At 40.0% G+C, this 24,393-nt stretch overlaps 1 protein-coding gene across 5 annotated transcripts in view; it reads left to right on the top strand.

The window, feature by feature from the left end:
* The window catches only part of GRIK1 (glutamate ionotropic receptor kainate type subunit 1), a 519,153-nt gene that overhangs the window by 1,244 nt on the left and 493,516 nt on the right, over positions 1 to 24,393 (top strand). The gene's annotated exons all lie outside the window — the stretch shown is intronic.

Here is a 24,393-nt window from a genome sequence, read left to right as displayed (position 1 = left end):
TGCTTACCCAGTTGTGCTGCTTAGAGAAGCAGGCCAAGTGAGAGCCACAGGTGACATCCTGATACTCTGGGGGTCTCCAGGCTTATCCTTAGTCACACACTGTAGGCAAGGGGAGCTACTTACAGAGCAACCAGGACAAAGAAACCCATCCCCTTTCCAGGGACCCACAGGAAGTGCATGGAACTCTAGATAGTAACTGACTGGAACACTTTAAATTCCTGAATAACTTCACTGGCTTGTACCTGTAATTTCTCAGCTTATTTTCAGAGATTCAGAACTTGTCACTGATCACGTCCATTGAAATAGACATAGAAGTTTACTACTTGGAAATGCATTTGCCCTAGATATGTGACATATAATTGTCAAGAAAAGATCTTAAGTACAAACTTTTACTACAAGACATATCTTTATATACTATGGAAATTAATAATGTGCATTTTTAAAAGAAAAAATACCACTTCTAGCTAATACATCTTGTGTCTTAGCTATGTTCTTGCCTTAGTGTTCTGGGTTTTGTGATGCTATAAACCCCACACACCCTAGTAATAACATTCCTTTAAACATTACAAAACCAATTTCTGTGTGTTACAGTTTCCAATGCCTATTCACATAGTAGGTACCTTTTTGTTATCTTAAACTTCTTTTTAAATGACAGTAAGTGGCAAGCTTAAAGTGATGACACCAGGCAATAAGAAGCAGGAAGCAACATTTCCTTTCTTTCTCTCCCAAATTTTCCCCAAACCAAAGGGATTCTAAGAGGGAGAGTAGAAAGGAGGTTTTAAAACACATCTGCTTATAGATCCTTGTTTCCAGGTTCTAAGTAATCACACCTATCCTTTCAAAAGCAGTTTTCAAGGTATAATCTTTTGGATCCCAAAAGATTCACTGGCCTTAAAATATATGCTACAGGGTAAATGAGCTTTCCTCCAGGCCACCAAAAGGAGCCAGACATGCACAAAACAGCATGCCTTAGTCCTTCTGACTCTGTGTGACCTGTGGTTGACTTGGACATGAATGCATGAACCTAACAGCCATGCTTACTTTTAAATCAACAGTTCAGCACCATGGAAACCAGCTTCAGAGCAAAGGAAATCTGTCTTTCTAGAGTGAGTTTCCTGTAGCTGTCAAGTCCAGTGTTTGATACAAACTATCACAGAAACTGAGGATTAAACAAGCTGTATATGTTTGTATATGTGTGTATGTGGAGGGGGTGTTGGTGGGAGGTAAAGATGAATAAAAGGACAGACTTTGTCTTATCTTCTCTTTCTAACAAGCACCAGCCAGTTGATCACTCAAAAGCAACACTTTGTGAACTTTCATGTCTTCCAGTGACTTGTCTTATCTCATGTAATGTAGAATGTAAATGCCAGGTGAGTTGCACTGTGCTTAAGTAAAGAAGATGCTTGAATGAATGAATTCCTGGTCTACTGTTCTTGCCAGCTAGTGAGTGTCTCCAGCTACTGAGGGAAGTGAAAGAAAGGTATGAAATTCAAACATAGTATATTTTAGCAAGGACATTGAATAAATACACACTGTTCTCACATGGTGTGAACATCTGAAAAGTTTGTAATCTTAAACCACAATTTAGAGACATAGCATGAGCCTTAAAGGTAGGGGGTGTCTTAAACATTACTACTCTACTCGAGAGGTCCAGGTAACATGTGATGATGATAATAATAATGCCACTGACCCATGGCAATTCTCCAGAGGAGGCTGGGATCATGCCAATCTTTCTTTATACCCCCCAACTTGTTAATCTGTTAATGCTACACACACTCACACTTCACACACTAGCCCCTCCCCCCCACATGCACACACACACACACACACACACACACACACACACACACACACACGGGTAGCTATTCCATAGCTAATAGACTGAAGTTAAGTGACCTGAGCTGACAGTAGCTGCAAAAAAAAAAAAAGCAACTTTATGTTGCATATAATTTTTACATGCATCATATCACAAACATTAACAAAAATATAGATGTACATGGTATACTGTTACCATCTTGACATATACTATCATTGGAATAAAAGTCAGGTAGTGGGAGCAAGGCATCTTACATGTGATTTGCCATTAGGAAGCATAGGCTTGGGTCCACTTCCAATACCAATAGATAAATTCAGTGTCTCAGTGAGAGCTATCCACTCTTGCCAGGGTTTTGATCTGTATCTGAAAAGTCTAAATCAGTGCAAACTTTGCAATCCCACTGGTTAGAGTTTGTGAAATAGAATATGAATAGGTCTTAAAAAAGCAGTGTGGCCTTAATAGAGGCATTATAATTGCTTTCTTCCTTAGTTTTTACCTTTATTTCCTAAGTGATTGATATGTCTTTCTTGACAGAGGATTTAGCAGTTGATGTGGTATGTTTTCATAAGACCTCTACCAGTTTTGAACACGAATCTCTTTAGTTACGCGCTAACAGTAATGCTGTCTGTCCTTCCTGCTTTACAGAAAAGGTAAAATAAACTAATTTTTGTAATTTGAAGACAGAGCACTAAATAGTTATATGATTGAATCATTATATGATTAAATGCATCATATAATGACTATAGAAAGGTACATGAAAGGTATAAGAACAGTGCAGAAAGTTAAATGGTAATAGCAAATTCATAGTAATACTATTATTATTATTATTATTTTACATCTCTTGGGCTTCACTGCTCTGGGCTGATTTTTTTTAATGTGGAGACAGAGGGGCAGAGAGACAGTGGGGGGAGGTGAGTGTGGTTGGGAAGGTGTGATGGGATGGGGGGAGGGAGGGGAAGGAACCACAGAACCAAAACTTTCTCCAGTACAATGAAGGACAGACACAAACCTGAGCAAGAGAACTAATTCACAGGCCCACAATATATTTTAAAAATATACACTAAGAATGCCTTTAGTTCAAAGTAATGCCTTATATATATCTGTCTTTTTGCATAAGCTCATAGAAATTCTCAACTTTCTTGTTCAGTCACAGAATTCTTTCCTCCTTTCAGTCTTCATTCTTTACTCAAAAAAAAAAAAAAGGACATTAATGCTAAAGCTCTTCTACTACTAGTCTGTGCAGTTTTGATGGAAAGAGTAGTGGTAGTGGGGAGTTTCCACACACTTTGAATCCGTATGTCTTGTGTCACTGATTAGTGTCTATATAATGTAGCAAATACTATCTCAGCCTTAATTGTTTTTGTTTTTCCCTCAAGTTATTTTGACTAAATGACAGCAAACCGTAGGTAGGGAAATTCACATTTTAACTGCTTTTATTATTATTATTTTTTTTTACTACTTGAATGATTTTGTGAAAATCACTTACTTTTGATGTGTGTGTATGTATACCTTCTTTTAGGTAGGTTATCCATAGATGAAAGAAATAATAACAAACCCATGAGTTGGTTTTAAAGATCACTCAATAGCATGTATAAAAAAACAAGGAATAGGAGTAGGGTAGACTCGATGAAGATACTTTTCTCCGTTAGTAAGCAAAATGGAGTTTTTCCTTTCTAGAATAATGTTGTGTCTGTGCTTTAAGAAGGGAAATGGTACCGGTAGACATCCATTAAGCATGTGTGTATACTGAAGACTTCTAAATTTTACACAAAATCCCTCCCTCCCTTTTTTTTTGGTCTAATCTAGTATCTTCCATATTTTAATTATCAAGCGATCTCTATAGGAACCATAGCTATTTTGGGGAGAGGATTTAATGGTTTATAGTCGACAGTGAAATATAATAGTTTGTACATGTGTAACATGTCTCAGTTTTCCACATAACTATCTAACCCCCTCTAGGTCCTCCTCTGCCATCATGTCCCAGGACCGGAACCCTCCTCCTCACCTAAGAGTCTTTTACTTTGGTGCAATACAGTAACTCTAGTCCAAGTTCTGCTTAGTGTTTTTCCTTATGTTCTTATTTTTCAACTCTGTCTGTGAGTGATATCATCCCATATTCATCATTCTCTTTTTGATTCCTTCAAGTTCCATCCAAGATGAGATGAAGAAGGTGAACTCACCATATTTAATAGCTGAGTAGTATTCCATTATGTATATAGATCACAATACTCAACCCCTCATCTGTTGTTGGACAACTGGGTTGGAATTGTAACTATTAATGTCACACTACATTCATGCTCTGTGAAACAGATTGAGGAAATATTGGCCAATAAACTACTATCCAGACACATTAAAATTCATCTGTAGTGATCTAGGAAGAGGAACAGTAGAAAAAGCATTGGACTCTCAGGTATGAGGTCCTGAATTCAATCTCAGGCAGTTCAGGTACCAAAGTGATGTCTAGTTCTTTCCTATCTTTCTCAGTAATAATAATAAAAATATTTACATGCCTACTCTCTTTTTAGGCTCATCTAAATCCCATCTAGTCTTCAGAATTTTTTCTTGAAACCTTAAGGGAAACATTCAATATGTAGCTACTTACTCATCTCTGTTATTATGCAGACAAGTTTTAAATCACATGACCTAAAGTAATTCTTTTTTTCTTTTTAGTAATTCATTTTTATTAGCTTAAGGTATGACATGCACAGATATCCTTGATTTCTTTGCTAGAAATCCTTTAGGACTCTTTTAAATAGAAAAAAAAATGTATATTTACAACATCTTTTCCAGGAATATAATTTGTGGTTCCCCAAAGGCTTGCTTTAAAGTGAAAACCTACTTAGCTATGTCATTTGTGTGTCTAATTTTTTCTCAATAATCACATTTCATTTAAAGCTGGAAACTTGTAAACTTAAAGGAGTCCAGTCTGGCTACACAAGCATCATGGATTTAATGGGTTGATTTACTCCTGAGATCAGGTGATAATGAATGAGAAAACCAAGGCCAGGAAGATAGCGCATGTGGGCAGGTGCTGTCATACAAGTGGTCTGTCCGGTTCAAGCATGGCTGCCACTATATTGAGGGAATCTGTTTTTCTCTCACTCTTTGTCTGTTTGTCTCTATCTAAATGAAAGTTAGTCTAGAGCAGTGAAACTCCAGCAATGAAAAAAAAAATTAGAAAATCCTGCAGTCCTCCTTTTTTTTTTCTTTGTCTCCAGGATTATCATTGGGGCTGGATGCCCGCACTATGAATCCACTCCTCTTGGTGGTCATTTTTCCCATTTTTGTTAGATAGGACAGAGAGAAATTGAGAGGAGAGGGGAAGATAGAGGGGGAGAGAAAGATAGACACCTGCAGACCTGCTTCATCCCCTGAATGTGGGGAGCCCGGGGCTGGAACCCAGATCCTTGAGCCAGTCCTCGGGCTTCACATTATGTGCGTTTAACCAGGTGTGCTACCACCAGGCCTGCTAAAATTCTACCGTCTTAAAAGGGCTGGGCAGTGGCACATCTAGGTAAGTGCACATCGCACTAAGAGCAAGGGCCTGTGCAAGTACCCAGGTCTGAGCCCCTGGTACCCACCTGCAGTGAGGAAGCTTCACAAGCAGTGAAGCAGATCTGCAAGCCTCTCTCTCTTTCTCTTTCTGTCTCTGTCTTTTCCTCCCCTCTCAATCTCTCTCTATTCTACCAAATAAAATGAAAAAAGGGAAATATGACCACTGGGAGCAGTGGATCAATAGTGCTGACACTGAACCACAGTGATAACCCTGGAGGCAAAATTACAAAAAGCCTAGTCTTGGAAGGGGAAATAAACAGAAAACAGTACAGAAGGAAAACAAGAAGAAGACCATGAGGGAGGGCTACGTGACTGTGCCTGCAGCAGAGAGAAAACTTTAACGTGTGTAAGAACTTGGGTTTAAGCCACTAGCTACCACTTGAGAGCAATTATGTTGGAGAAACTTCACATGCAGTGCGACAGTCCTTTAGTTTCTTTTCTTTCTTTTAGACTCCTTCCCTATTCTTCATCCACTATTAGATGAAAAAAGAAGAAGGAGGAGGAGAAGGAGGAGAAGGAGGAGGAGGAGGAGGAGGAGGAGGAGAAGAAGGAGGAGAAGAAGGAGAAGGAGGAGGAGAAGGAGGAGAAGAAGAAGGAGAAGAAGAAGAAAGAGAAGAAGGAGGAGAAGAAGGAGAAGGAGAAGGAGAAGAAGAAGAAGAAGAAGAAGAAGAAGAAGAAGAAGAAGAAGAAGAAGAAGAAGGGGAAGGAGAAGGAGGAGAAGGAGAAGGAGAGGAGAAGAAGAAGAGGGAGGAGGAGAAGGAGAAGAAGGAGGAGGAGGAGAAGCAGAAGAAGGAGGAGGAGGAGAAGAAGAAGAAGAAGAAGAAGAAGAAGAAGAAGAAGAAGAAGAAGAAGAAGGGGAAGAAGAAGGAGGAGAAGAAGAAGAAGAGGGAGGAGGAGAAGGAGAAGAGGGAGGAGGAGAAGGAGAAGAAGGAGGAGGAGGAGGAGAAGCAGAAGAAGGAGGAGGAGGAGGAGGAGGAGGAGGAGGAGGAGGAGGAGGAGGAGAGAGAAGAAGAAGAAGAAGAAGAAGAAGAAGAAGAAGAAGAAGAAGAAGAAGAAGAAGAAGAGGAAGAAGAAGGAGGAGAAGGAGAAGGAGAGGAGAAGAAGAAGAGGGAGGAGGAGAAGGAGAAGAAGGAGGAGGAGGAGAAGCAGAAGAAGGAGGAGGAGAAGAAGAAGAAGAAGAAGAAGAAGAAGAAGAAGAAGAAGAAGAAGAAGAAGAAGAAGAAGAAGAAGAAGAAGAAGAAGAAGAAGAAGAAGAAGAAGGGGAAGAAGAAGGAGGAGAAGGAGAGGAGAAGAAGAAGAAGAGGGAGGAGGAGAAGGAGAAGAAGGAGGAGGAGGAGGAGAAGCAGAAGAAGGAGGAGGAGGAGGAGGAGAAGAAGAAGAAGAAGAAGAAGAAGAAGAAGAAGAAGAAGAGGAGGAGGAGGAGGAGGAGGAGTGAGGAGGAGGAGGAGGAGGAGGAGGAGGAAGAAGAAGGAGAATCTACCCAGTGGTCAAATTTTGCCTGAAGCCCAGGAATTCCTGTCAGAAATTGAAATAAATAAATAAATAAATAAGACAAAACAAATAACCAGAAACAAACTTGACTTTGTATAACTACTAAGAGTTTTAAACCATTAAAAATTTAACATTCCCTAGTCACACGTACAATACTTCACTCTTTCTAGCCTTACGCAATTTGAAGGTTTGTAAAGCGTGTGATTTTGTATCATAAAGCCTTACTATATTTATGATCTAAAGGAAGATCAGTTACACAGTAAAATTAAAAAGCAAAAGATGTGAACTGTTCACTACAGATTAATCACACAGAAACACTCTGCAACAATGAAAAGGCTTTCTTTTAGTTCTCTAAAATCTTTACTGCATTATGTGCACTAATGGACTAATTATATGTGAGTGATTAACCATCATATCTATTTCTATAAATTTATTGATATCCTGACAAAGCAAAGCAGAAGATAAAACAAGACAAAGGAGAGAAATTTCTCAACACTCCCAATCTGTCTTGGAATAATGCTTCAAAGAGTGTTTAGTAATCCACCTTCCTATACTAGAACTCTCTATGTGTGTCATTTTCCTAGAAATTGAATACTTGTTATTGTCGTCTGTGATCAATTTGGGTACAGGCAGGTCAATAACACTGTTATCCTTAGAAATGTAGAAAAGGGTATGCTAAAATGCACTATTTATTACACTGAACAAGATTGTAGACTATGGAACTGCCAAATGTCTATTTTGTGTCATTCTTACTCCCCTGACCCCAGGACATTATTCAGCTCTGGTTTATGGAGGTGTTTGAATTGAACTTTTGAACTGGGGCTTTTGATGCCTCAGGCATGAGAGTCTTTTTGCATAACCATTATGCTGTCTCCATAGTCCTATTTTATGTAATTAGTTAAGACACACACCATAAATGGGCTTCACTAATACCCTCCAGCTCTGTAAACTGAAAGGGGCTGGAATCAAAAAAACACCCTTCAGTAAAGAGAAAGCCAGGTATCCTCAGGCATCCTTGGAGAAATGGACATTGTGCCAGACCCAAGAAAGAAATACACAGGATGATTCTAGGTCATTTTGTAGTGCCAAGAAACTAAGCAAAGTTCTCAATAACATGGGAACTCTGTTAAAGGAACAAAGCAGCCACCATTAATAAGCTTTCACTGTGTCAAGATGGGATGACTATAGCAATAATGATTTTATTAAGTAGAACTTAGATATAAACCAAAGGATAGCATAAATAGCCTCAAGTCCATGGTGAAATAGATTACGTAAGTAAGTAAGTAAGTGTGTGTGTGTGTGTGTTATAAATCTCTCAGGCAGAAAACTAGGTAATCAGGATCGGCATCTTGATTGTAAAACATGGCGGCCACATTCACCTGGATATGATGGTGTGTGGATGACAGGTCTCTCCTTCCTTTATGTTTTTATCTATAAAATCTAAATCCTCACTCTAATGATAACGCAGACCCCAGAAAATCGCAGCAAAGGAGCAATCTAGAAAATGCCTTGTCAATACTTGTCAAAACTGTCAAGGTCATAGAAAACAAGGAAGCTCTGAGAAACTGTCACAACCAGGAAGAGCTGATAGAGACATGGTGAATAAATGTAATATGCTCTGAGCTGGCAGGATAGCTCACCTGGATAGTGTGTCTGCTTGGGCATGCTCATGACCCAGGTGTGACCCCAGTTACCACCACATTGGAGAAACTTTGGAGTTGTGGTCTTTGCATTTCCTACCCCCACTTCTATCTGAAAAGTCAACCTGAACTGGCAATGATCAGTAAAACAAAATAGCATAGTAATTGCTATAAATGGAATCTTAGAAGAGATAAAGTACTTTTGATAAAAATGAAGACATGTGGGTCTAGACAGATACCACTCGCTAGTTATATTCAATGTTGGGGAAATTAACAAATGTACCACATGTTAGTATTGGATTATTATGGCATATTAATAAGAGGGGACCTGTGAGGATTCTCTTTTCTATCTTTTTTGAGTTTACTTAAGTCTAAGTTGTACTTAAAGAAATCAAGTCAATTACAAGGACCCCTGTTCAAGCCCCCAGCCCCTAACTGCAGAAAAAAGCTTTGTGAGTGGTGAAGCAGGGCTGCAGATATCTCTGTGTCTCTCTCCCTCTTTGTCACCCCCTCCCTCTCAACTTCTGACTGACTCTGTCCAATAAATAAAGACTTAAAAAATTAAATTGTTTATCTAAAAAAAAAAAAAAGAAATTAAGTCAGTTAGAAATATAGGGGCAGGGTGGTGGCACACCTAGTTGAGTGCACGTGTTGCAATGAGCAAGGACCCAGGTTCAAGCCTCCATCCTCACTTTCAGGGAGAAGTTTCATAAACAGTAAAGAAGTTCTGTAGGTATCTCTCTCTCTCCCTCAATTTCCCTCCCTCCTTCCATCTGTTTCTTTCTGTCTCCAATCAATCAATCAATCAATCAATCAATAAAAATATAGCAAGACATTATTGAACTACATCCCTTTTTTCATAATAATTATGCTATCCTTCAGCCCCTTAATCAGACTCTGTCTTTTTTTTTTTTTAATATTTTTTCTGCTTTCTCACCCCCCCTTTTGTTTTCTTTGTTGTTTTATCATTGTTGTGATTATTATTGTTGTTGCTGTTGCTGGATAGGACAGAAAGAAATCAAGAGAGGAAGGGAAGACAGAGAGGGGGAGAGAAAGACAGACACCTGCAGACGTGCTTCACCGCCTGTAAAGCACCGCCCTTGTAGGTGGGGAGTCGGGGGGGGGGGGGGGGGGCTCAAACTGGGATCCTTAAGCCAGTCCTTGTGCTTTGTGCCACCTGCACTTAACCCATTCCCCTACCTCCTGACTCCCAAGACTCTTGTCTTTAAGGAAGAGGCACATGCTGCCATTACCAGGGCATAACCATGTGGACCAGCTTACCCTGTCTTTTATTGTCTTTTTGAAAAAAAAAAAAAAACAATGGCAGTGGATTAGTAGTTTACAGCATAGTCTTAACACAAAACACAACCTCTCATCTCCCCTTGTCTAGGAGACACCAGGACTCCAATGCCCCTTCATCTTGTCCCCCTCCCTCCTTCTCCAGAGTCCTTTACTTTGGTGCACTATGCCACCACACCCAGTCCAAATTTCACCTTGTGTCCTCTCTTAATATCCTTAATATCCTTTATTCTTAAATTCCTCCTGTAAGTAAGATTAGATCTGTAATTGAAGAGATCATCTTTGAGAATCAGAATTTTTTTCACCCGGCTTTCAAATGAGCTGTTTTCTTTTTCTTTGTTTTTAAATATTTATTTATTTCCTTTTGTTGCCCTTGTTGTTTTATTGTTATAATTATTATTGATGTTGTTGTTGGATAGGACAGAGAGAAATGGAGAGAGGAGGGGAAGACAGAGAGGGGGAGAGAAAGACAGACACCTGCAAACATGCTTCACCGCCAGTGAAGCAACTCCCTTGCAGATGGAGAGCCGGGGGCTCAAACCAGGATCCTTATGCCGGTTCTTGTTCTTCTCACCACCTGTGCTTAACCCGCATAACCCGCTGCGCTACCGCCTGACTCCCTGTGCTTAGTGCTTTCTTGGGTTTATACATGATGACGAAAAGTAAAAATTCAGAGCTGTCTGATTTAAAATGAATGACCTGAATTTAGATTCTCATTTGTTTCTCTTTATGATGTTGTCCTTGCTGGATAGGACAGAGAGAAATGGAGAGAGGAAGGAAGACAGAGAGGGGGAGAGAAAGGTAGACACCTGCGGACCTGAATCACCACCTGTGAAGTGACTCCCCTGCAGGTGGGGAGCTGGGGGCTCTAACCGGGATGAAAAAGTTGTATTCTTTAATCACCACCAGGGTTATCACTGGGACTCAGTGCTGGTAATCCAGTTCTCACTGTCATTTATTTATTTATTTATTTGTTTATTTATTTATTTCCACATAGACAGATAGAAACAGAGAGAAATTGAAAGGGGTTGGAGAGATAGGGAGAGGGACAGAGAGACACCTGCAGCTCTGCTTCACCCCTCATAATGTTTTTCCCCCTGCAGGTGGGGACCAGGGGCTTGAACCTGGGTCCTTGTGCATTGCAATGTGTGCAATTAACCAGGTGCACCATCACCTGGCCCCTCTTTTTTTTTTTTTTTTACTTTATTTGATAGGACGGGGGAGATACGGTGGGAGAGACACCTGCAGGCCTGCTTCATGACTCAGGAAGCATCCCCCCTGCAGGTAGGGAGTGGGGCTCAAATCCAGGTCCTTCTGCCTTGTATTGTGTATGCTCAACCTAAACCAACCAGCCCTAGAAACGTTTGCTCTTATTGCCCTGTATGTGCTCATGGCCTGAATGTTAAAGTTCAGATAAATGTATCACACTGCAATGTACAACTCCCTGCTGGTCCTTCTCGCAGATTGAAAACCTGGAACTTAGCCAGTAAGAAGAATCAGTCAGGGGAGTGTCTGTGCCTACACGTGGTTGGCATCAGGGAGTACATACTGCCAGAGGGTTCACTTTGCCACTCAAGGGGACTGAAAGAAGCATTCAGGTGATGTTTATACAAAAGCAAATCAGTAAACAGTTCCTGGAGAGCATACTGAAAGAAGTTGGCACTCCTATTCCTGAACTCTTGACTGTCTTGAGTCATATGACATAATCTTTCCAAGTGATATCTGAGCTTTGAGAATATCTTTCCTTCTCTCCTCAAAGGATGATGTATTATAATTTATGTTGCCATATGGTCTCTGTTATTTTTGTATTCATCTATCTGTATACTCATAACCTGCCTAATGATAAAAAATATTCTGAAGAGTCACAGAAGTACATACGTTACAACCTAATAAAGACACAACAAAGATAACATAGGTGGGCCAGTGAAATAGCTCACTTGGGTACCGTGCTGCTTTAGACTGGTGTCCATAACACTGAAGGAAACTTTTAACGCTATAGTCTCTCTCTCTCCCTCTCTCCCTCTCTCTCTCTCTCTCTCTCTCTCTCTCTCTCCCTCCCTCCCTCCCTCTTTCTCCCTCTTCCTCCCTCCCTCCCTCCTTCCCTCCCTCTCTCTCTCTCCTTTCCCTCTTCCCCTCTCTCACTCACTTTCTTTCCCCCTTTTCCCTCCTCTCTCCCCTTCCCCCATCTTCCCTTTTCCCCTTCTCTTCCTTCTCTTCCACTATGTTTCTATCTCCAAAAAGAAGAAATTAAAATAAGGTAAATGGAAATAAAAGTAGGTTAATATCCTATAAAAATTAAGAAACCCCTTTAAAAAAATGCCAACAGTAGGACAGAAATTTTTTTTCTAAGTTTTCTAGCAGCTAGAGAAAGAATATGAATAGATAAACTAATCACAAAGGTTAGAGAAAATAGTTACTTAAATGAATGATGGAGTATTTGGGGGGAGGGGTTAAAACAAGACAGGAATTCAGTCTTTGATTTTTTAATAAAAGGAAGTGGTGTGACACTATAGCTAATTCCTTTTGGATAAAATTAATAGTGAGATTCATACATGTCTTTATGTTAAATTATTTGTTTAAATTGTTAATTTGATATGTATTTGATTTGACAGGACAGAGAGAAATTGAGAGGGGAGGGGGATAGAGAAGAAGAAGAAGAAGAAGAAGAAGAAGAAGAAGAAGAAGAAGAAGAAGAAGAAGAAGAAGAAGAGAGAGAGAGGCACCTGCAGTCCTGCTCCACTGCTTGTGAAGCTTCCCTCTTTAAGGTGGGGAGCAGGAGCTGAAACCTGAGTTCTTGTAGGTGATTAACACTTGTACTAAGCCAGATGTGCCACTACCCTGGCCTTGTACATTTATTTATTTCTTACACAGTACTCAGTATAACTCTATGAAAAAGAAATCTAACAAATAGTAAAAATACTTCTGTTTAGCATCTTTGTATAGAAATTTCAAAGGTTTTGATTTCATCCAACTTTAAATTCAGTTATCTTGGGAGATGGGTGAACTCTATTATTTCAGAAACGATCATAATTATTGATTCTTGAATATGAACTTCACTGGGTCACAGGTGGCTGGACATGTAAGGTATAGAGGAAGCTGTGACAACATGGGCCTTAGTGGGCTAGAGGTAGATTGTAAGCATCAGTAGAATTTAAAACCAGAATGAGCTACTCCTTAAACTGTAGACTTCCTCACTTCCATGAACGTATTATGAAGTATCATCAGAGTCACTAAAAGGGAGAAAAAGGAGAGAAGTAAACCTCTTTGAGCCATTTAATTTAAACATGGCTCCTTAAGGCAGATCCAAAAATAGCTCACTTTGCAACTGTAGTCACTGAATACATCTATAGGCATCAGTGAAGCCTACAGAGTCGTCTGCCCACCATTGGTGACTTGGGTTTCTAAGAAGTTAATTTTAAGCTTTTGGTTTTGTTCTGTTTTGTTTTGTTTTTGCTTACTATAGCACAGAATAAAATGCATTTCATGACGTTATTCCTTTATCAATCTCTCCATATATGTAGAGAGAGAGAGAGAGGGAGGGGGAGAGAGGAAGCTGATCAGTTAATTTGCAATTTTTGTACTACCTATTCTCATTAAATTTTATACTTTATATTTGCGAAACTGTAAATTTGTTGATTTTGCTTTTTAATTAGAATCTACTTTGCATATCCTGATCAATAATAAAGCTTTGATCTCTACTTTTTTTTCCTGCTAAACCTTTCAAATACTTTTCTGTAATCCTAATCATCTTTTCCTAGAAAATCCTACTTTATCTGACGGGTTTGTGGTGATTATGGAGAACAAATTTCATTCCTTTTTTTTTTTTCAGTTTTCGTCCTGAAAACCGAATTTGGATGACTAGCTGGTGTGTTCTCCTCTCTTCCTCCCTTCCTCCCTTCCTCCCTTCCTCCCTTCCTTCCTTCCTTCCTTCCTTCCTTCTTTCCTTCCTTCCTTCCTTCCTCCCTCCCTCTCTCCTTCCTTCCTTCCTTTCATATTCCCTTGTCTCCCTTTCTAATCTACCCTCCCTTTCCCTTCCATGCTTCCTTCATCCCTTCCTCCTTCCCTCCCTCTCTTTTCCCCTTCCTCCCTTTCTTTCCTTTTTCCTCTTTCCCTCCCTTTCTCTCTTCCTACTTTCCTTTTATAGGAAGGACAGAAAGAATTTTGATAGGATAGAGAGAAATGTGGGGGGTAGAGGGGAGTAGAAAGGGAAGGAGGGAGAGAAAATAGAGACACAAGCAATACTCTTTGTCCCTACAGGTGGGGACCAGGGATTTGACTCTTAGAGTCTATATTTCTGGAGTTCTATAATGCTTTCATATTTAAAAACACGAGCAAGACCTGAAAAGGTATGTGTTTTGTTCTTCTACTGTGAATTGTGAAAAGCAACATGTAAATGTTCTAGAATGCTTTGTCTTCCCCCTCCCATGGGAGAAAGGAAACATTCATTAAAGCTTCATGATATCTTTCATTTCCCAACTCACAACTCTACAGCTGGAGCTGACAAATAATTTGGTAAAGCTTAGTATTTGTGTCAAACGTGTAAAAGGAAAAGTTGCTCTACAGATTGAGTTGATAGCTTCCTCCTATTTCACTTGTTTAGCGTCACATATTTTTACAATCATTATTGAATTTCCTCTCTATTACATGCTAATGTAAATACAGTAGATAGGAAATTATACAGGAGTAGAACTTTCCCTGCTACAACTGCCTAAGAAAGCTAGAAACTAATAGTTCCTATGAAAAGTAGTACTCAGGATATATTAAAAGATAAACATAAAACCCTGAAGGATATTTCAAAGAGGGTACAAAACTGAAAACTTAATTGTGGCCATTCAAATCAGAATTCTTATTTCAAAGACCTATAGGCTCCATGATTCATAGTCAAAAAGAATTCTTGTGAATGTTTTTTTTTTTATAAATGAATCTTTTACACATACACACACACACACACACACACACACACACACACACACACTGAATAAACCCCATTAGGTCATCAAAAAGCCATTGTTTTATAACTTGTGTATATTTGAGAAAACCTTTTTGTACACTGAAATCTGGTTTTATGTACAAACATTAATATTTAAGAAACTTAAAAACACTCCACAATCTTCTCTAGATATTATCCCAAAAGCTGTTCATTGTTCCTATAAGTAAAAGGTAGTTGGTCCTAAAATAACCATTTTATTTTATTTTATTTTATTTTTGTCCCTTTTGTTGCCCTTGTTGTTTATTATTGTTGTTGTTATTGTTGTCACTGTTGTTGGATAGGTCAGAGAGAAATCGAGACAGGAGGGGAAGACAGAGAGGGAGAGAGAAAGATAGACACCTGCAGACCTGCTTCACCTCCTGTGAAGCAAACCCCCTGCAGGTAGGGAGCCAGGAGCTCGAACCAGAATCCTGATGCCAGTCTGTGTGCTTTCTGCCATGTGTTTTTAAGCCGCTGTGCCACTGTCCGGCTCCCAAAATAATCATTTTGTTGATGTGACAATCAAGGACAGAGTTCACACACAAAATTAACATAGTTGGGACAAGGGAAGATACATTTTGTGAATACATTTTTCCATTCAATTGGGTTGCACAGCCTATGTTTGAGTGAATGCTATTCTACCCTTGTTTTCACTTAGAGAGCAGTAGTTTCACTCAGCAGGATTAGTTCATGTATTGTGAGCAGAAAAATGTAATCACTGATTTCAAAATCTACCCTTGTTTTCTTTAGGATAATAATGATTTATTGGTTGAAAAAACATAAGAACTCTGTTGTGAGAGATAGTTTTTAAATTAAAATAACTAGTTTACCACAATTCAGTTTCCTTTAGAACTTTGCCTACTTCCATTTCTCAGGTCTTTGATGCACAATCATTCCTTAAGTCTATTACAATGACCTTTTGCCCTGAGTAACCAAACGTAAAGGTCTTAATTAAAAACATAGGGAACCTGGGTGAAATTTTAGACACTAAAAAGTCTGCCTTTTGTTGCCTATTATGTCATGATTTCTTTGATTTCTAAAGACCCAACTTTTGCTTAATCCCTTCCCTAGGAAATGATGACAGATTAGGGTATTTTGTAATATAAAAGTAAAACCATTAAACATGGTAGCACTTTGAGTTACAATGTTCTTAATGGGTCACGCAATAAGGACTCAACGACTTCTTCCATTATGAAGTGTTAGGAAAACTTTTAAAAAATATTTTTATTTATTATTAGATAGAGACAGAAAGAAATTGAGAGGGGAGGGGGAGGTAGAGAGGAAGAGAGACAGAGAGACTACACCCCTGCTTCACCATTTGTGAAGCTTTTCCCCTGCAGGTGGGGTGAAGCAGTAGGAAAACTTGCCCTAGCATTTCAGTAGCACTGTTCAATTGCACTTGTGTATTAATTTTCAGTTTATCAGACTTTTCCTCTAGAACAATGATATCCAAACAGGAATGACTATTGTGCTTCATGGAACACTTGACAACATCAGAGACATTCTTGTCTGATTCAGATTGTAAGGTGTGTTCTTGGCATCTAGTGGGTAGAGGTCAGGCATGATTTTCAATATTTTTGTTATTTCAATTTCTGTAACAGACTGGAGTCTTCCAACTAAAATCTAGATAGGCTAGAATACCATTCAAACTAAAACTAAACAGCTATGGGATGGAGAACCTGAAACTGCAGATTTAGTGGAGGTGTTTCAGAAATCTATAAAACAAAGACACCCCCCCAACTCTGAACTATTCCAGCCTTTAGGTTCATGACTAGTCAACTATTTGTTTGGCTCTATATTTTAATTCTTTTTTTCAGCCACCAGGTTCCAGATGCTGACATGATGCCAACTGGACTTCCCTGGACAGATGACCCCATCAGTGTGTCCTGGAGCCCAGCTTCCCCAGAACCCTGCTCCACTAGGGAAAGAGAGAGACAGGCTGGGAGTTTGGACAGACCTGACAACACCCATGTTTAGCGGGGAAGCAATTATAGATGCCAGACCGTCCACCATCCGCACCCCATAATGACCCTGGGTCCATACTCCCAGAGGGATAAAGAATAGAAAAGCTGTCAGGGGAGGGGATGGGATACAGAGTTCTGGTGGTGGGAATTGTGTGAAGCTGTACCCCTCTTATCCTATTGTTTTTTTTTATCAGTGTTTCCTTTTTATAAATAAAAATTTAAAAAAAAGAAATCTTGCTTTAGAGAAGAATCAAAAAGAAAAGAACAGTTTCTTTCTTTCTTTTTTTTTTGCCTCCAGGGTTATCCTTTAGGCTCTGTGCCTGCACTATGAATTCACTGCTCCTGGAGGCCATTTCCCCCCCCTTTTTTTGTTGCCCTCATTGTTGTCCTTGTTGTCATTGCTTTTGTTATTGTTGGATAGGACAGAGAGAAATAGAGAGAGGAGGAGAAGACAGAGTGGGGGAAAGAAAGGTAGACACCAGCAGACCTACTTTACTGCCCATGAAGCGAGTCCCCTGCAGGTGAGGAGCCAGAGGAATGGGGATCTTTATGCTAGTCCTTGTGCTTAGTTCCATGTGTGCTTAACCCACTGCACTACTGCCCGGCCTCTGAGAAGATCAAATTCTAGGTGGCTTCACTCCCTATGCAGGATATAAAGAAGCAAAGCAAAGAAATAAACACATTCAAGGCAGGAGTAGATAGCATAATGGTTATGCAAAGAAACTCTCATGCCTGAGGCTCCAAAGTCCCAGGTTCAATCCCTGCACCACCATAAACCAGAGCTGATCAGTGTTCTGGTAAATAAATAAATAAATAAATAGTAGAAAAAGAAAAAATAAATAAACACATTCAAACAAAACAAACCCAGAGCCTCTAGTGTTGACCTGAGGAAGTGGGAAGATAGGCAGAAGTTGTAGACTGACACATCAGTTTTGGACATCCTGACATATATATATATATATATATATATATATATATATATATATATATATAAAATTTGATTTTATTACTGACTCAGTACTGATCATAAAACCACAAGACAACAAGGGTACCACCCTGCACCGTTCTCACCACCAGAGCCCTGCAGCCCTGTTCCCTCCATTGGAAGCTATAGTAGCTCTCCCAAGGTCACAGATATGAGCTGACCACCATCCCCACTACATATACAGATTGGCTCATCTTTATCCCATGGTCCCATCTTTTCCTTTCCAAGTCACACCTACACCTATTACTATTTCTTAATGTTTTTCTGTTTTTTTTCTCTTCTCTCTCTAGGTCCTGATGGAATTAGAGTTGAGAGTACTTGGTCATCTTCCCCTAATATTTCTCCCCCATTGGGAATATGGACCAAAATTCTTTTAGGGGTGCAGGTGAGAAATTTCTACTGGTATGGGTGGTGACTGGCTGATCCATACCCCCAGCCAGAAAGAGAGGTGAAACTATACACCCCAGACATGCACAATCTTGTAAACCAATACTATCTCAACTTAAAAAAAAGTATGAATCTGAGGATTGGGTACTGGTTTACTTAGTAGAGCATAAATGTACCACTGTGTAAGGACTTGGTTCAAGCCCCAGTCTGTACCTACAGACAGAGGAAGCTTCACAGGTGGTAAGCAGTCTTTCCTCCATCATCATTTTTGTCACTATCCAAAATTGATAAATAAGACTATAACTAGAAATGTGTCAGTGACCTGTTCTCAAATCGTAAGAAGAGGATCAATACACTGCCTTTTGTTTTGCCGTTAATCAGAAACATAATTTTTGTGACACATCCCTTGTCCAATAGCTAAGATACTGTCTGAGAACAAGTCCATCTGAAACACTGCAGGAAGGCAGACAGGGCAGTAACGTCAGATGGTGTATAAGAATGTGCCTTTCTGTACGGCTTTCCAGTCTTTTTGAAGGTCCACTCTGTAGACCACAGTAAATGATCTGTGATCTTAACATTTACCACAAAGAAGGAGCATATGGGAAAGAATCACATGGCAGCACACAGATATTTAATTGTGAACTGTGAAAAGCCTTTATGAATGAGAAGGTCGTGATTGTTTGAGCTCATTTAACGAGGAAAGGACAACATTTAGGAAGTCTAGGAAACATTCATAGAGTAAATACCTATTCAGTTTCCATTATTTAGTGATGAAAAAAAGAGAGGCAGCTTGAAATAGAAAAATAGGTATGGAAACCAAGATCGTGTTGGGTAGTATGCCAGCTCCCCCTGGCTTCTGCTTAACCATATGCCTATATTGCTGGACGCAGCCATGATTTCTATAGACATCCAGAAACAATCCAAAAAATTGTTTTTTTCCTCCTTTTATTTCTCTTTTACATCTTGACATGAATCTGAAACGTTTAATCCTGAAAACTGTATGAGTTATGGGTGGGGCAGATAGTGCAATGATTATGTTAATTATTCTCATGCCTAAGGCTTCTACTGTTGGTTCTTCTGTTTACCTTTCCACATTTTATTGAGTTTAAACTGTTTAAACAACCTTAAAATCATACTAGAAATGACTTCCAATTATAATGGAGTTATCAATTATAGTAAACTTCTAATCTGCTACAAGTTTTGTTTGACAAGTAAGTGAATTTCAGCTGTCAAGTCTTCACATGAAAAAGCATCTACTCAAATGAAAATTTCTGGAAATGCATTTGGACCCCTGTTCTCTGACATCGCCCACAAGATGGAATGACTACAACGCAACCCTGGAAACCAATGATGTGGCCTTGCACAACCTGAAGAAACAGATTCACAGACTCCAAAGCTCACTCTCTACAGAAAAGCAGAATTCTGGTGGCTGACATTCCCCATCAAGACAGACATGCAGCATTTCATCCCTTGGCATTTTCTTCCGTGGTCATCTACTTTGAACTGACACTTCCATCGGACTTACTGGTACACATTGCTGTGTTTCTCAAAGGCTAACTTCAGCCAGAGCCTTGGGACTTTCTAGGCCATGTGCCCCCGCCTGCAGGTTCTGTCACCAGAGGTAGAAAACTCCCCCTCTTTATTAGGTTATGCCCACAGAGGCAGGAAACGCCCTTTGAGGCAAGAGATGCCCACAGAGGCATGAAGCGCCCCCAGAGGCAATTGATACCCCCAGAGGCAAGAAATGCCCTTTCGCCTGCTAGGCCTTGCCCTTTGAGGCAGAAAATACCCCCTCAGGCCTCCCCTTGGCATCACACTGGTTATTGCTGCTTGCCTATTTTGTTTTCCGTGTCTTATGCCAGTTCTTTTGAAAATGCCTGTATGATATAGGTTTCTGTTCACCCCTACACTACTATTCCCCTGACAGAGATGAAGCCTTTTACAGACATTGACCCAGTTATATATGGCCATTTAGTAAGAGGGAGATGTTGGGGAATTGTGAGGATATGGTTGAGCTTGGAAGGGCTTGAGCCTGAGGGGTGTGTCAATCCTGTTAGTCTCTCTCTCTACGGAGAGGTTGAGCAAGGAGGGACAGTAGAACCCCCAAAAGTGTGCCTCTTATCAGTCTCCCTGCCTCACAAAGTGCCTCGCACTCCTGATACTATGGCAAATAGTTAAAAAGAAAGGGGGAGATGTTGGGTAGTATGCCAGCTCCCCCTGGCTTCTGATTAACCATATGCCTATATAGGGATTGATCTGATCCCATTAAAAGCTTTGGTCTAGTTACATAAATCACTTTTACATTTACATAAAGCACCACACTCCCTCCAGGGCATTGGTGGTTTAGTGGTAGAATTCTCACCTGCTCCACCCCCTCTCCTGGTCACACCCTGATCTTCCCCCAATCACTTTTTGCTCCACCCTATCTATGTCACATCCTGTTTCCACCCTACTTGGAGAGTATAAAAACAGCTGCTCTTCTGATTAAAGACACTTGGAAATTGCTTTCCGGCTCTGAGAGTTCCAGAGTGTATCTCCTGCGAAGTTAGTGCGGCACGAGTTCCTGATCCCTCTCCCACGCAGCAGCCTAGATCGGCTCCAGTTGAGTTCTCTCCAACCCAGAGAGCACTAGCTCGGGAAGAAGCACCCTCAGGCTATCCCGGCAAGATCAGATAAGTATTTATTTATTTATAAAAAGGAAACACTGAAAAAAACCATAGGATAAGAGTGGTACAACTCCACACAATTCCCACCACCAGGACTCTGTATCTCCTCCCCTCCCCTGATAGCTTCCCTATTCTCTATCCCTCTGGGAGTGTGGACCCAGGGTCATTGTGGGATGCAGAAGGATAAGATTTTATCTTTACTGACAGTTTAACTCATTCACTGGTGCTACTTGTTTTGCTTGTGTGTGTTTCTGTGCAATGATTCCTGTCTAGTAACCACTTCTAGGTAAAGGGAAATAATAACTTTCTTAAACTTGTAATATATACTCACTTATTTAGCCAATATTATATTCCCAGAGATCAAATTTAAATCTCTCTTTCATAACATAAGACAATGAAATAGAATGTTCTCGTCATCACTTGCCCAATGAGGAAACAAAGACAACAGTTTCTTCATCTAAATCTTCCTCTGTGTTCTAAAACTGTTTCATCTCTGGTAGAGTTGTGTCATTTCTGTAGTATTTTTCTCTTGTTTTCGACCTCTAGACTTCTATCCTTAATTGAAGGATGTAGGACCTGAAATGCAGGAGCTATATCTTTATTATTATTTTTTTTTACAAAGTAGCGAAAGTATGACACAGAGAGATGTCCATTATTTAATATTTATTTACAGACTAAATGTTGTTCTAAACCGCATAGGAACAGCCTAAGGTTGACTGAGCTTGACACCCTGAACCACTTTTAAAACTCTCTGTAAATTTGCAGCCTTATATGTTGTAAGAATACAAAGTCATTTAAAAATATGGTTTTAGAATGAGTGAAGTGAGAATTCCTTAAATTAGACCTATTCCGTGAAGGTAGATAGCAAGCATTGCATTCTGTCAAATGCCTGCTTCCCGTAAATTGTTCAGGGAGCACTTTGCTCAGTAAACAGTAAGATGAACAGGGACCAGAATATGCATCCCATGTTGCCAAACTCCAGGAAAGATAGCACATCCTGAACATGTTGTCTAGGTAAAAAATCACCTGGGGATTTACTCTATTTTAGATAGCTATCATCCTTTTGTAGAGAGTCTGGAATATATCCTCTGTACATGCATGCATTCATTTTCCAAGATTACTGTAGTGGGATTTTTCTAGTTGGAGAGTCTCCTTTCCAGTAAATGTTGAAGGTGGATATTCCACCATCATTGCCTCACTGAAATCTAGTCCCCTATGATGAGTTGTCCATACCAGGATCCTACCTCTGATGTCTGAACTTGTCTGAGGTTACTGTCTTATAAAGTTTTAATGCCTCAGTGTCCCCTTTACATCCCCTTTCAGTCTCAAGGTATGTGGGTTGGTGATTAACTATAGCTCTTTGCTAATGCTAAGAACTACCTAGTATCCCATGACCATCCCCTCCCCAGACAATAACTAGGATCCACCTGCATATCAGATTTCAGGCTCAGGGGAAAAAAAAACCTAGTATAGCCACAGGCCCTTTGGAATATAACTAAAATATGCCTCCTAGGTACAGACCAGAACCCCCCCCCCCCATACACACACACACTCTTTATCTGCACTACTCCAGCCTTTAGGTTCATGATTAGCCAACAACTTGTTCGGCTTTATATGTTAACGCTCTTTTCAGCCACCAGGTTCCAGATACTAGCATGATGCCAACCAGACTTCCCTGGACAGACAACCCCACCAATGTGTCCTGGAGCTCCGATTCTCCAGAACCTTACTCCACTATTGAAAGAGGGAAGCAGGCTGGGAGTATGGCTCGACCTGTCAACGCCCATGTTCAGCAGGGAAGCAATTACAGAAGCCAGACCTTCCACTTTCTGCATCCCACAATGAACTTGGGTCCATACTCCCAGAGGGATAAAAAATAGGAAAGCTATCAAGGGAGGGGATGGAATATGGAGTTCTGGTGGTGGGAATCATGTGGAGTTGTACCCCTCTTATCCTATGGTTTTGTCAGTGTTTCCTTCTTATAAATAAATAATAATAATAATAAAGCAACTACCTAATATCAGGGGCTGGGTGGTGATGTACCTGGTTAAGTGCATACATTACCATGTGCAAGAACCCAAGTTTAAGCCCCTAGTCCCTAGCTGCAGGAGAAAAGCATCACAAGTGGTGAAGTAGTGCTGCAGGTATCTATCTTTCTGTTTTTTTTTTTCTTTTTTTTGTCTCCAGGCTTATCACTGGGACTTGGTGCCTGCACTACAAATCCACTGCTCCTGGAAGCCATTTTTTCCTTTGTGTGTGTGTGGGGGGGGGGGGGGTAGGTAGGACAGAGAGAAATTGAGAGAGGAGGGGGAAATATCAAGGGAGTGAGAAAGACACCTGCAGACCTGCCTAACTGCTTGTGACATGTCCCCCTTGCAGGTGAGGAGCCAAGGACTCGAACCCAGATCCTTCCATGGGTCATTGCACTTAGTAATATGCTCACTTAACTTGGTGTACCACCGCCAAACCCCCATCTCTTTCTCCATCTCCCCTTCCCTTTTATTTCCTCTCTTGTCTTGTCAAGTAAAATACAGGGGGAAAAAAAAGGTTTCCAAAAGCAGTGGAGTCATCATGAAGGCACTGGGCCCCAGTGATAACTATGCTGGCAATAAAACTCAAGTAAAATAAGCTCATTTTTTTTTAACTATAAGAATCACCTAAGTATCCCTTACCTTTCTCCTAGCCTGACACATGTTCATTAAACTCTCCTCAGTCACCTCCTGTGCCATCTGCTTACTGCTAGGACACTGACCCAGACAATTTGATGCAAGTGGGCCAAAATGTTCCTGTGCAAAACAATAAAAATATAAAGTTCATATAATTGCACCATTGAGGATGGGGATCACAGTTTTTTTTTCATTTGTTTCAGTCATTCCAGCAAGGTTTTCCTGAAAATGTCATTTTAATAATGATATAGCCAGTATTCTTGACATTATTACTATTATTTTGCCTCTTTGCTTGCTTTTAGGCAGTTGCTAAGACAGCTGTACTTTCATGAATGTGTGTGATAAATAATATTGACCCTCCTCCTCCATAATAGTTTATAATATTATAAAAGATGGCAGAACAAAGTGTGAGGCTAAGTATTTGCTTTTAAAGATGTTCAACTGGAGCATAAGGATATCTCACTGGATAGAATTCTTATATATCTTGCCATAATATCTTGCCATAAACAAAGCCTGAGTTCAAACCCCAGTACCACATGGGAGGTGTTATGGCTCAGAGAAAGAATTTTTTTTTTTTTTTTTTTTTTACCAGAGCACTGCTCACCTCTGGTTTATGATGGTACAGGGGATTGAACCTGGGACTTTGAAGCATGCAAGTCTCTTTGGATCACCATTATGCTATCTTCCCTGCTCCAGAAGAAGTTTATTTAAGCTCTTCTTCTCTATCTGAATATAAAAATAAAAAATGACCCAGGGTGGTGAAATCTTCGATGTGTAAGACCCCATCTCTGTAAATATGTAAATAAAAAGCTGCTCAAATTAAATAGAGGAAATATAGCATAAACTAGTTGATATAAAGTGGAAAAGGTAGATGATCATTGATTTTTTTGGTTTGTTTATTGACATTTTATACACTGAAATCTCAGCTCCCTACTTTACTATGTGTGAGGTCTTG

The sequence above is a fragment of the Erinaceus europaeus genome, chromosome 9, assembly GCF_950295315.1.
Source record: "Erinaceus europaeus chromosome 9, mEriEur2.1, whole genome shotgun sequence".
Classification (NCBI taxonomy): Eukaryota; Metazoa; Chordata; class Mammalia; order Eulipotyphla; family Erinaceidae; genus Erinaceus; species Erinaceus europaeus.
The sequence above is the reverse complement of the archived record's forward strand: the minus strand, read 5'-3'. Positions and strand labels throughout refer to the sequence as shown.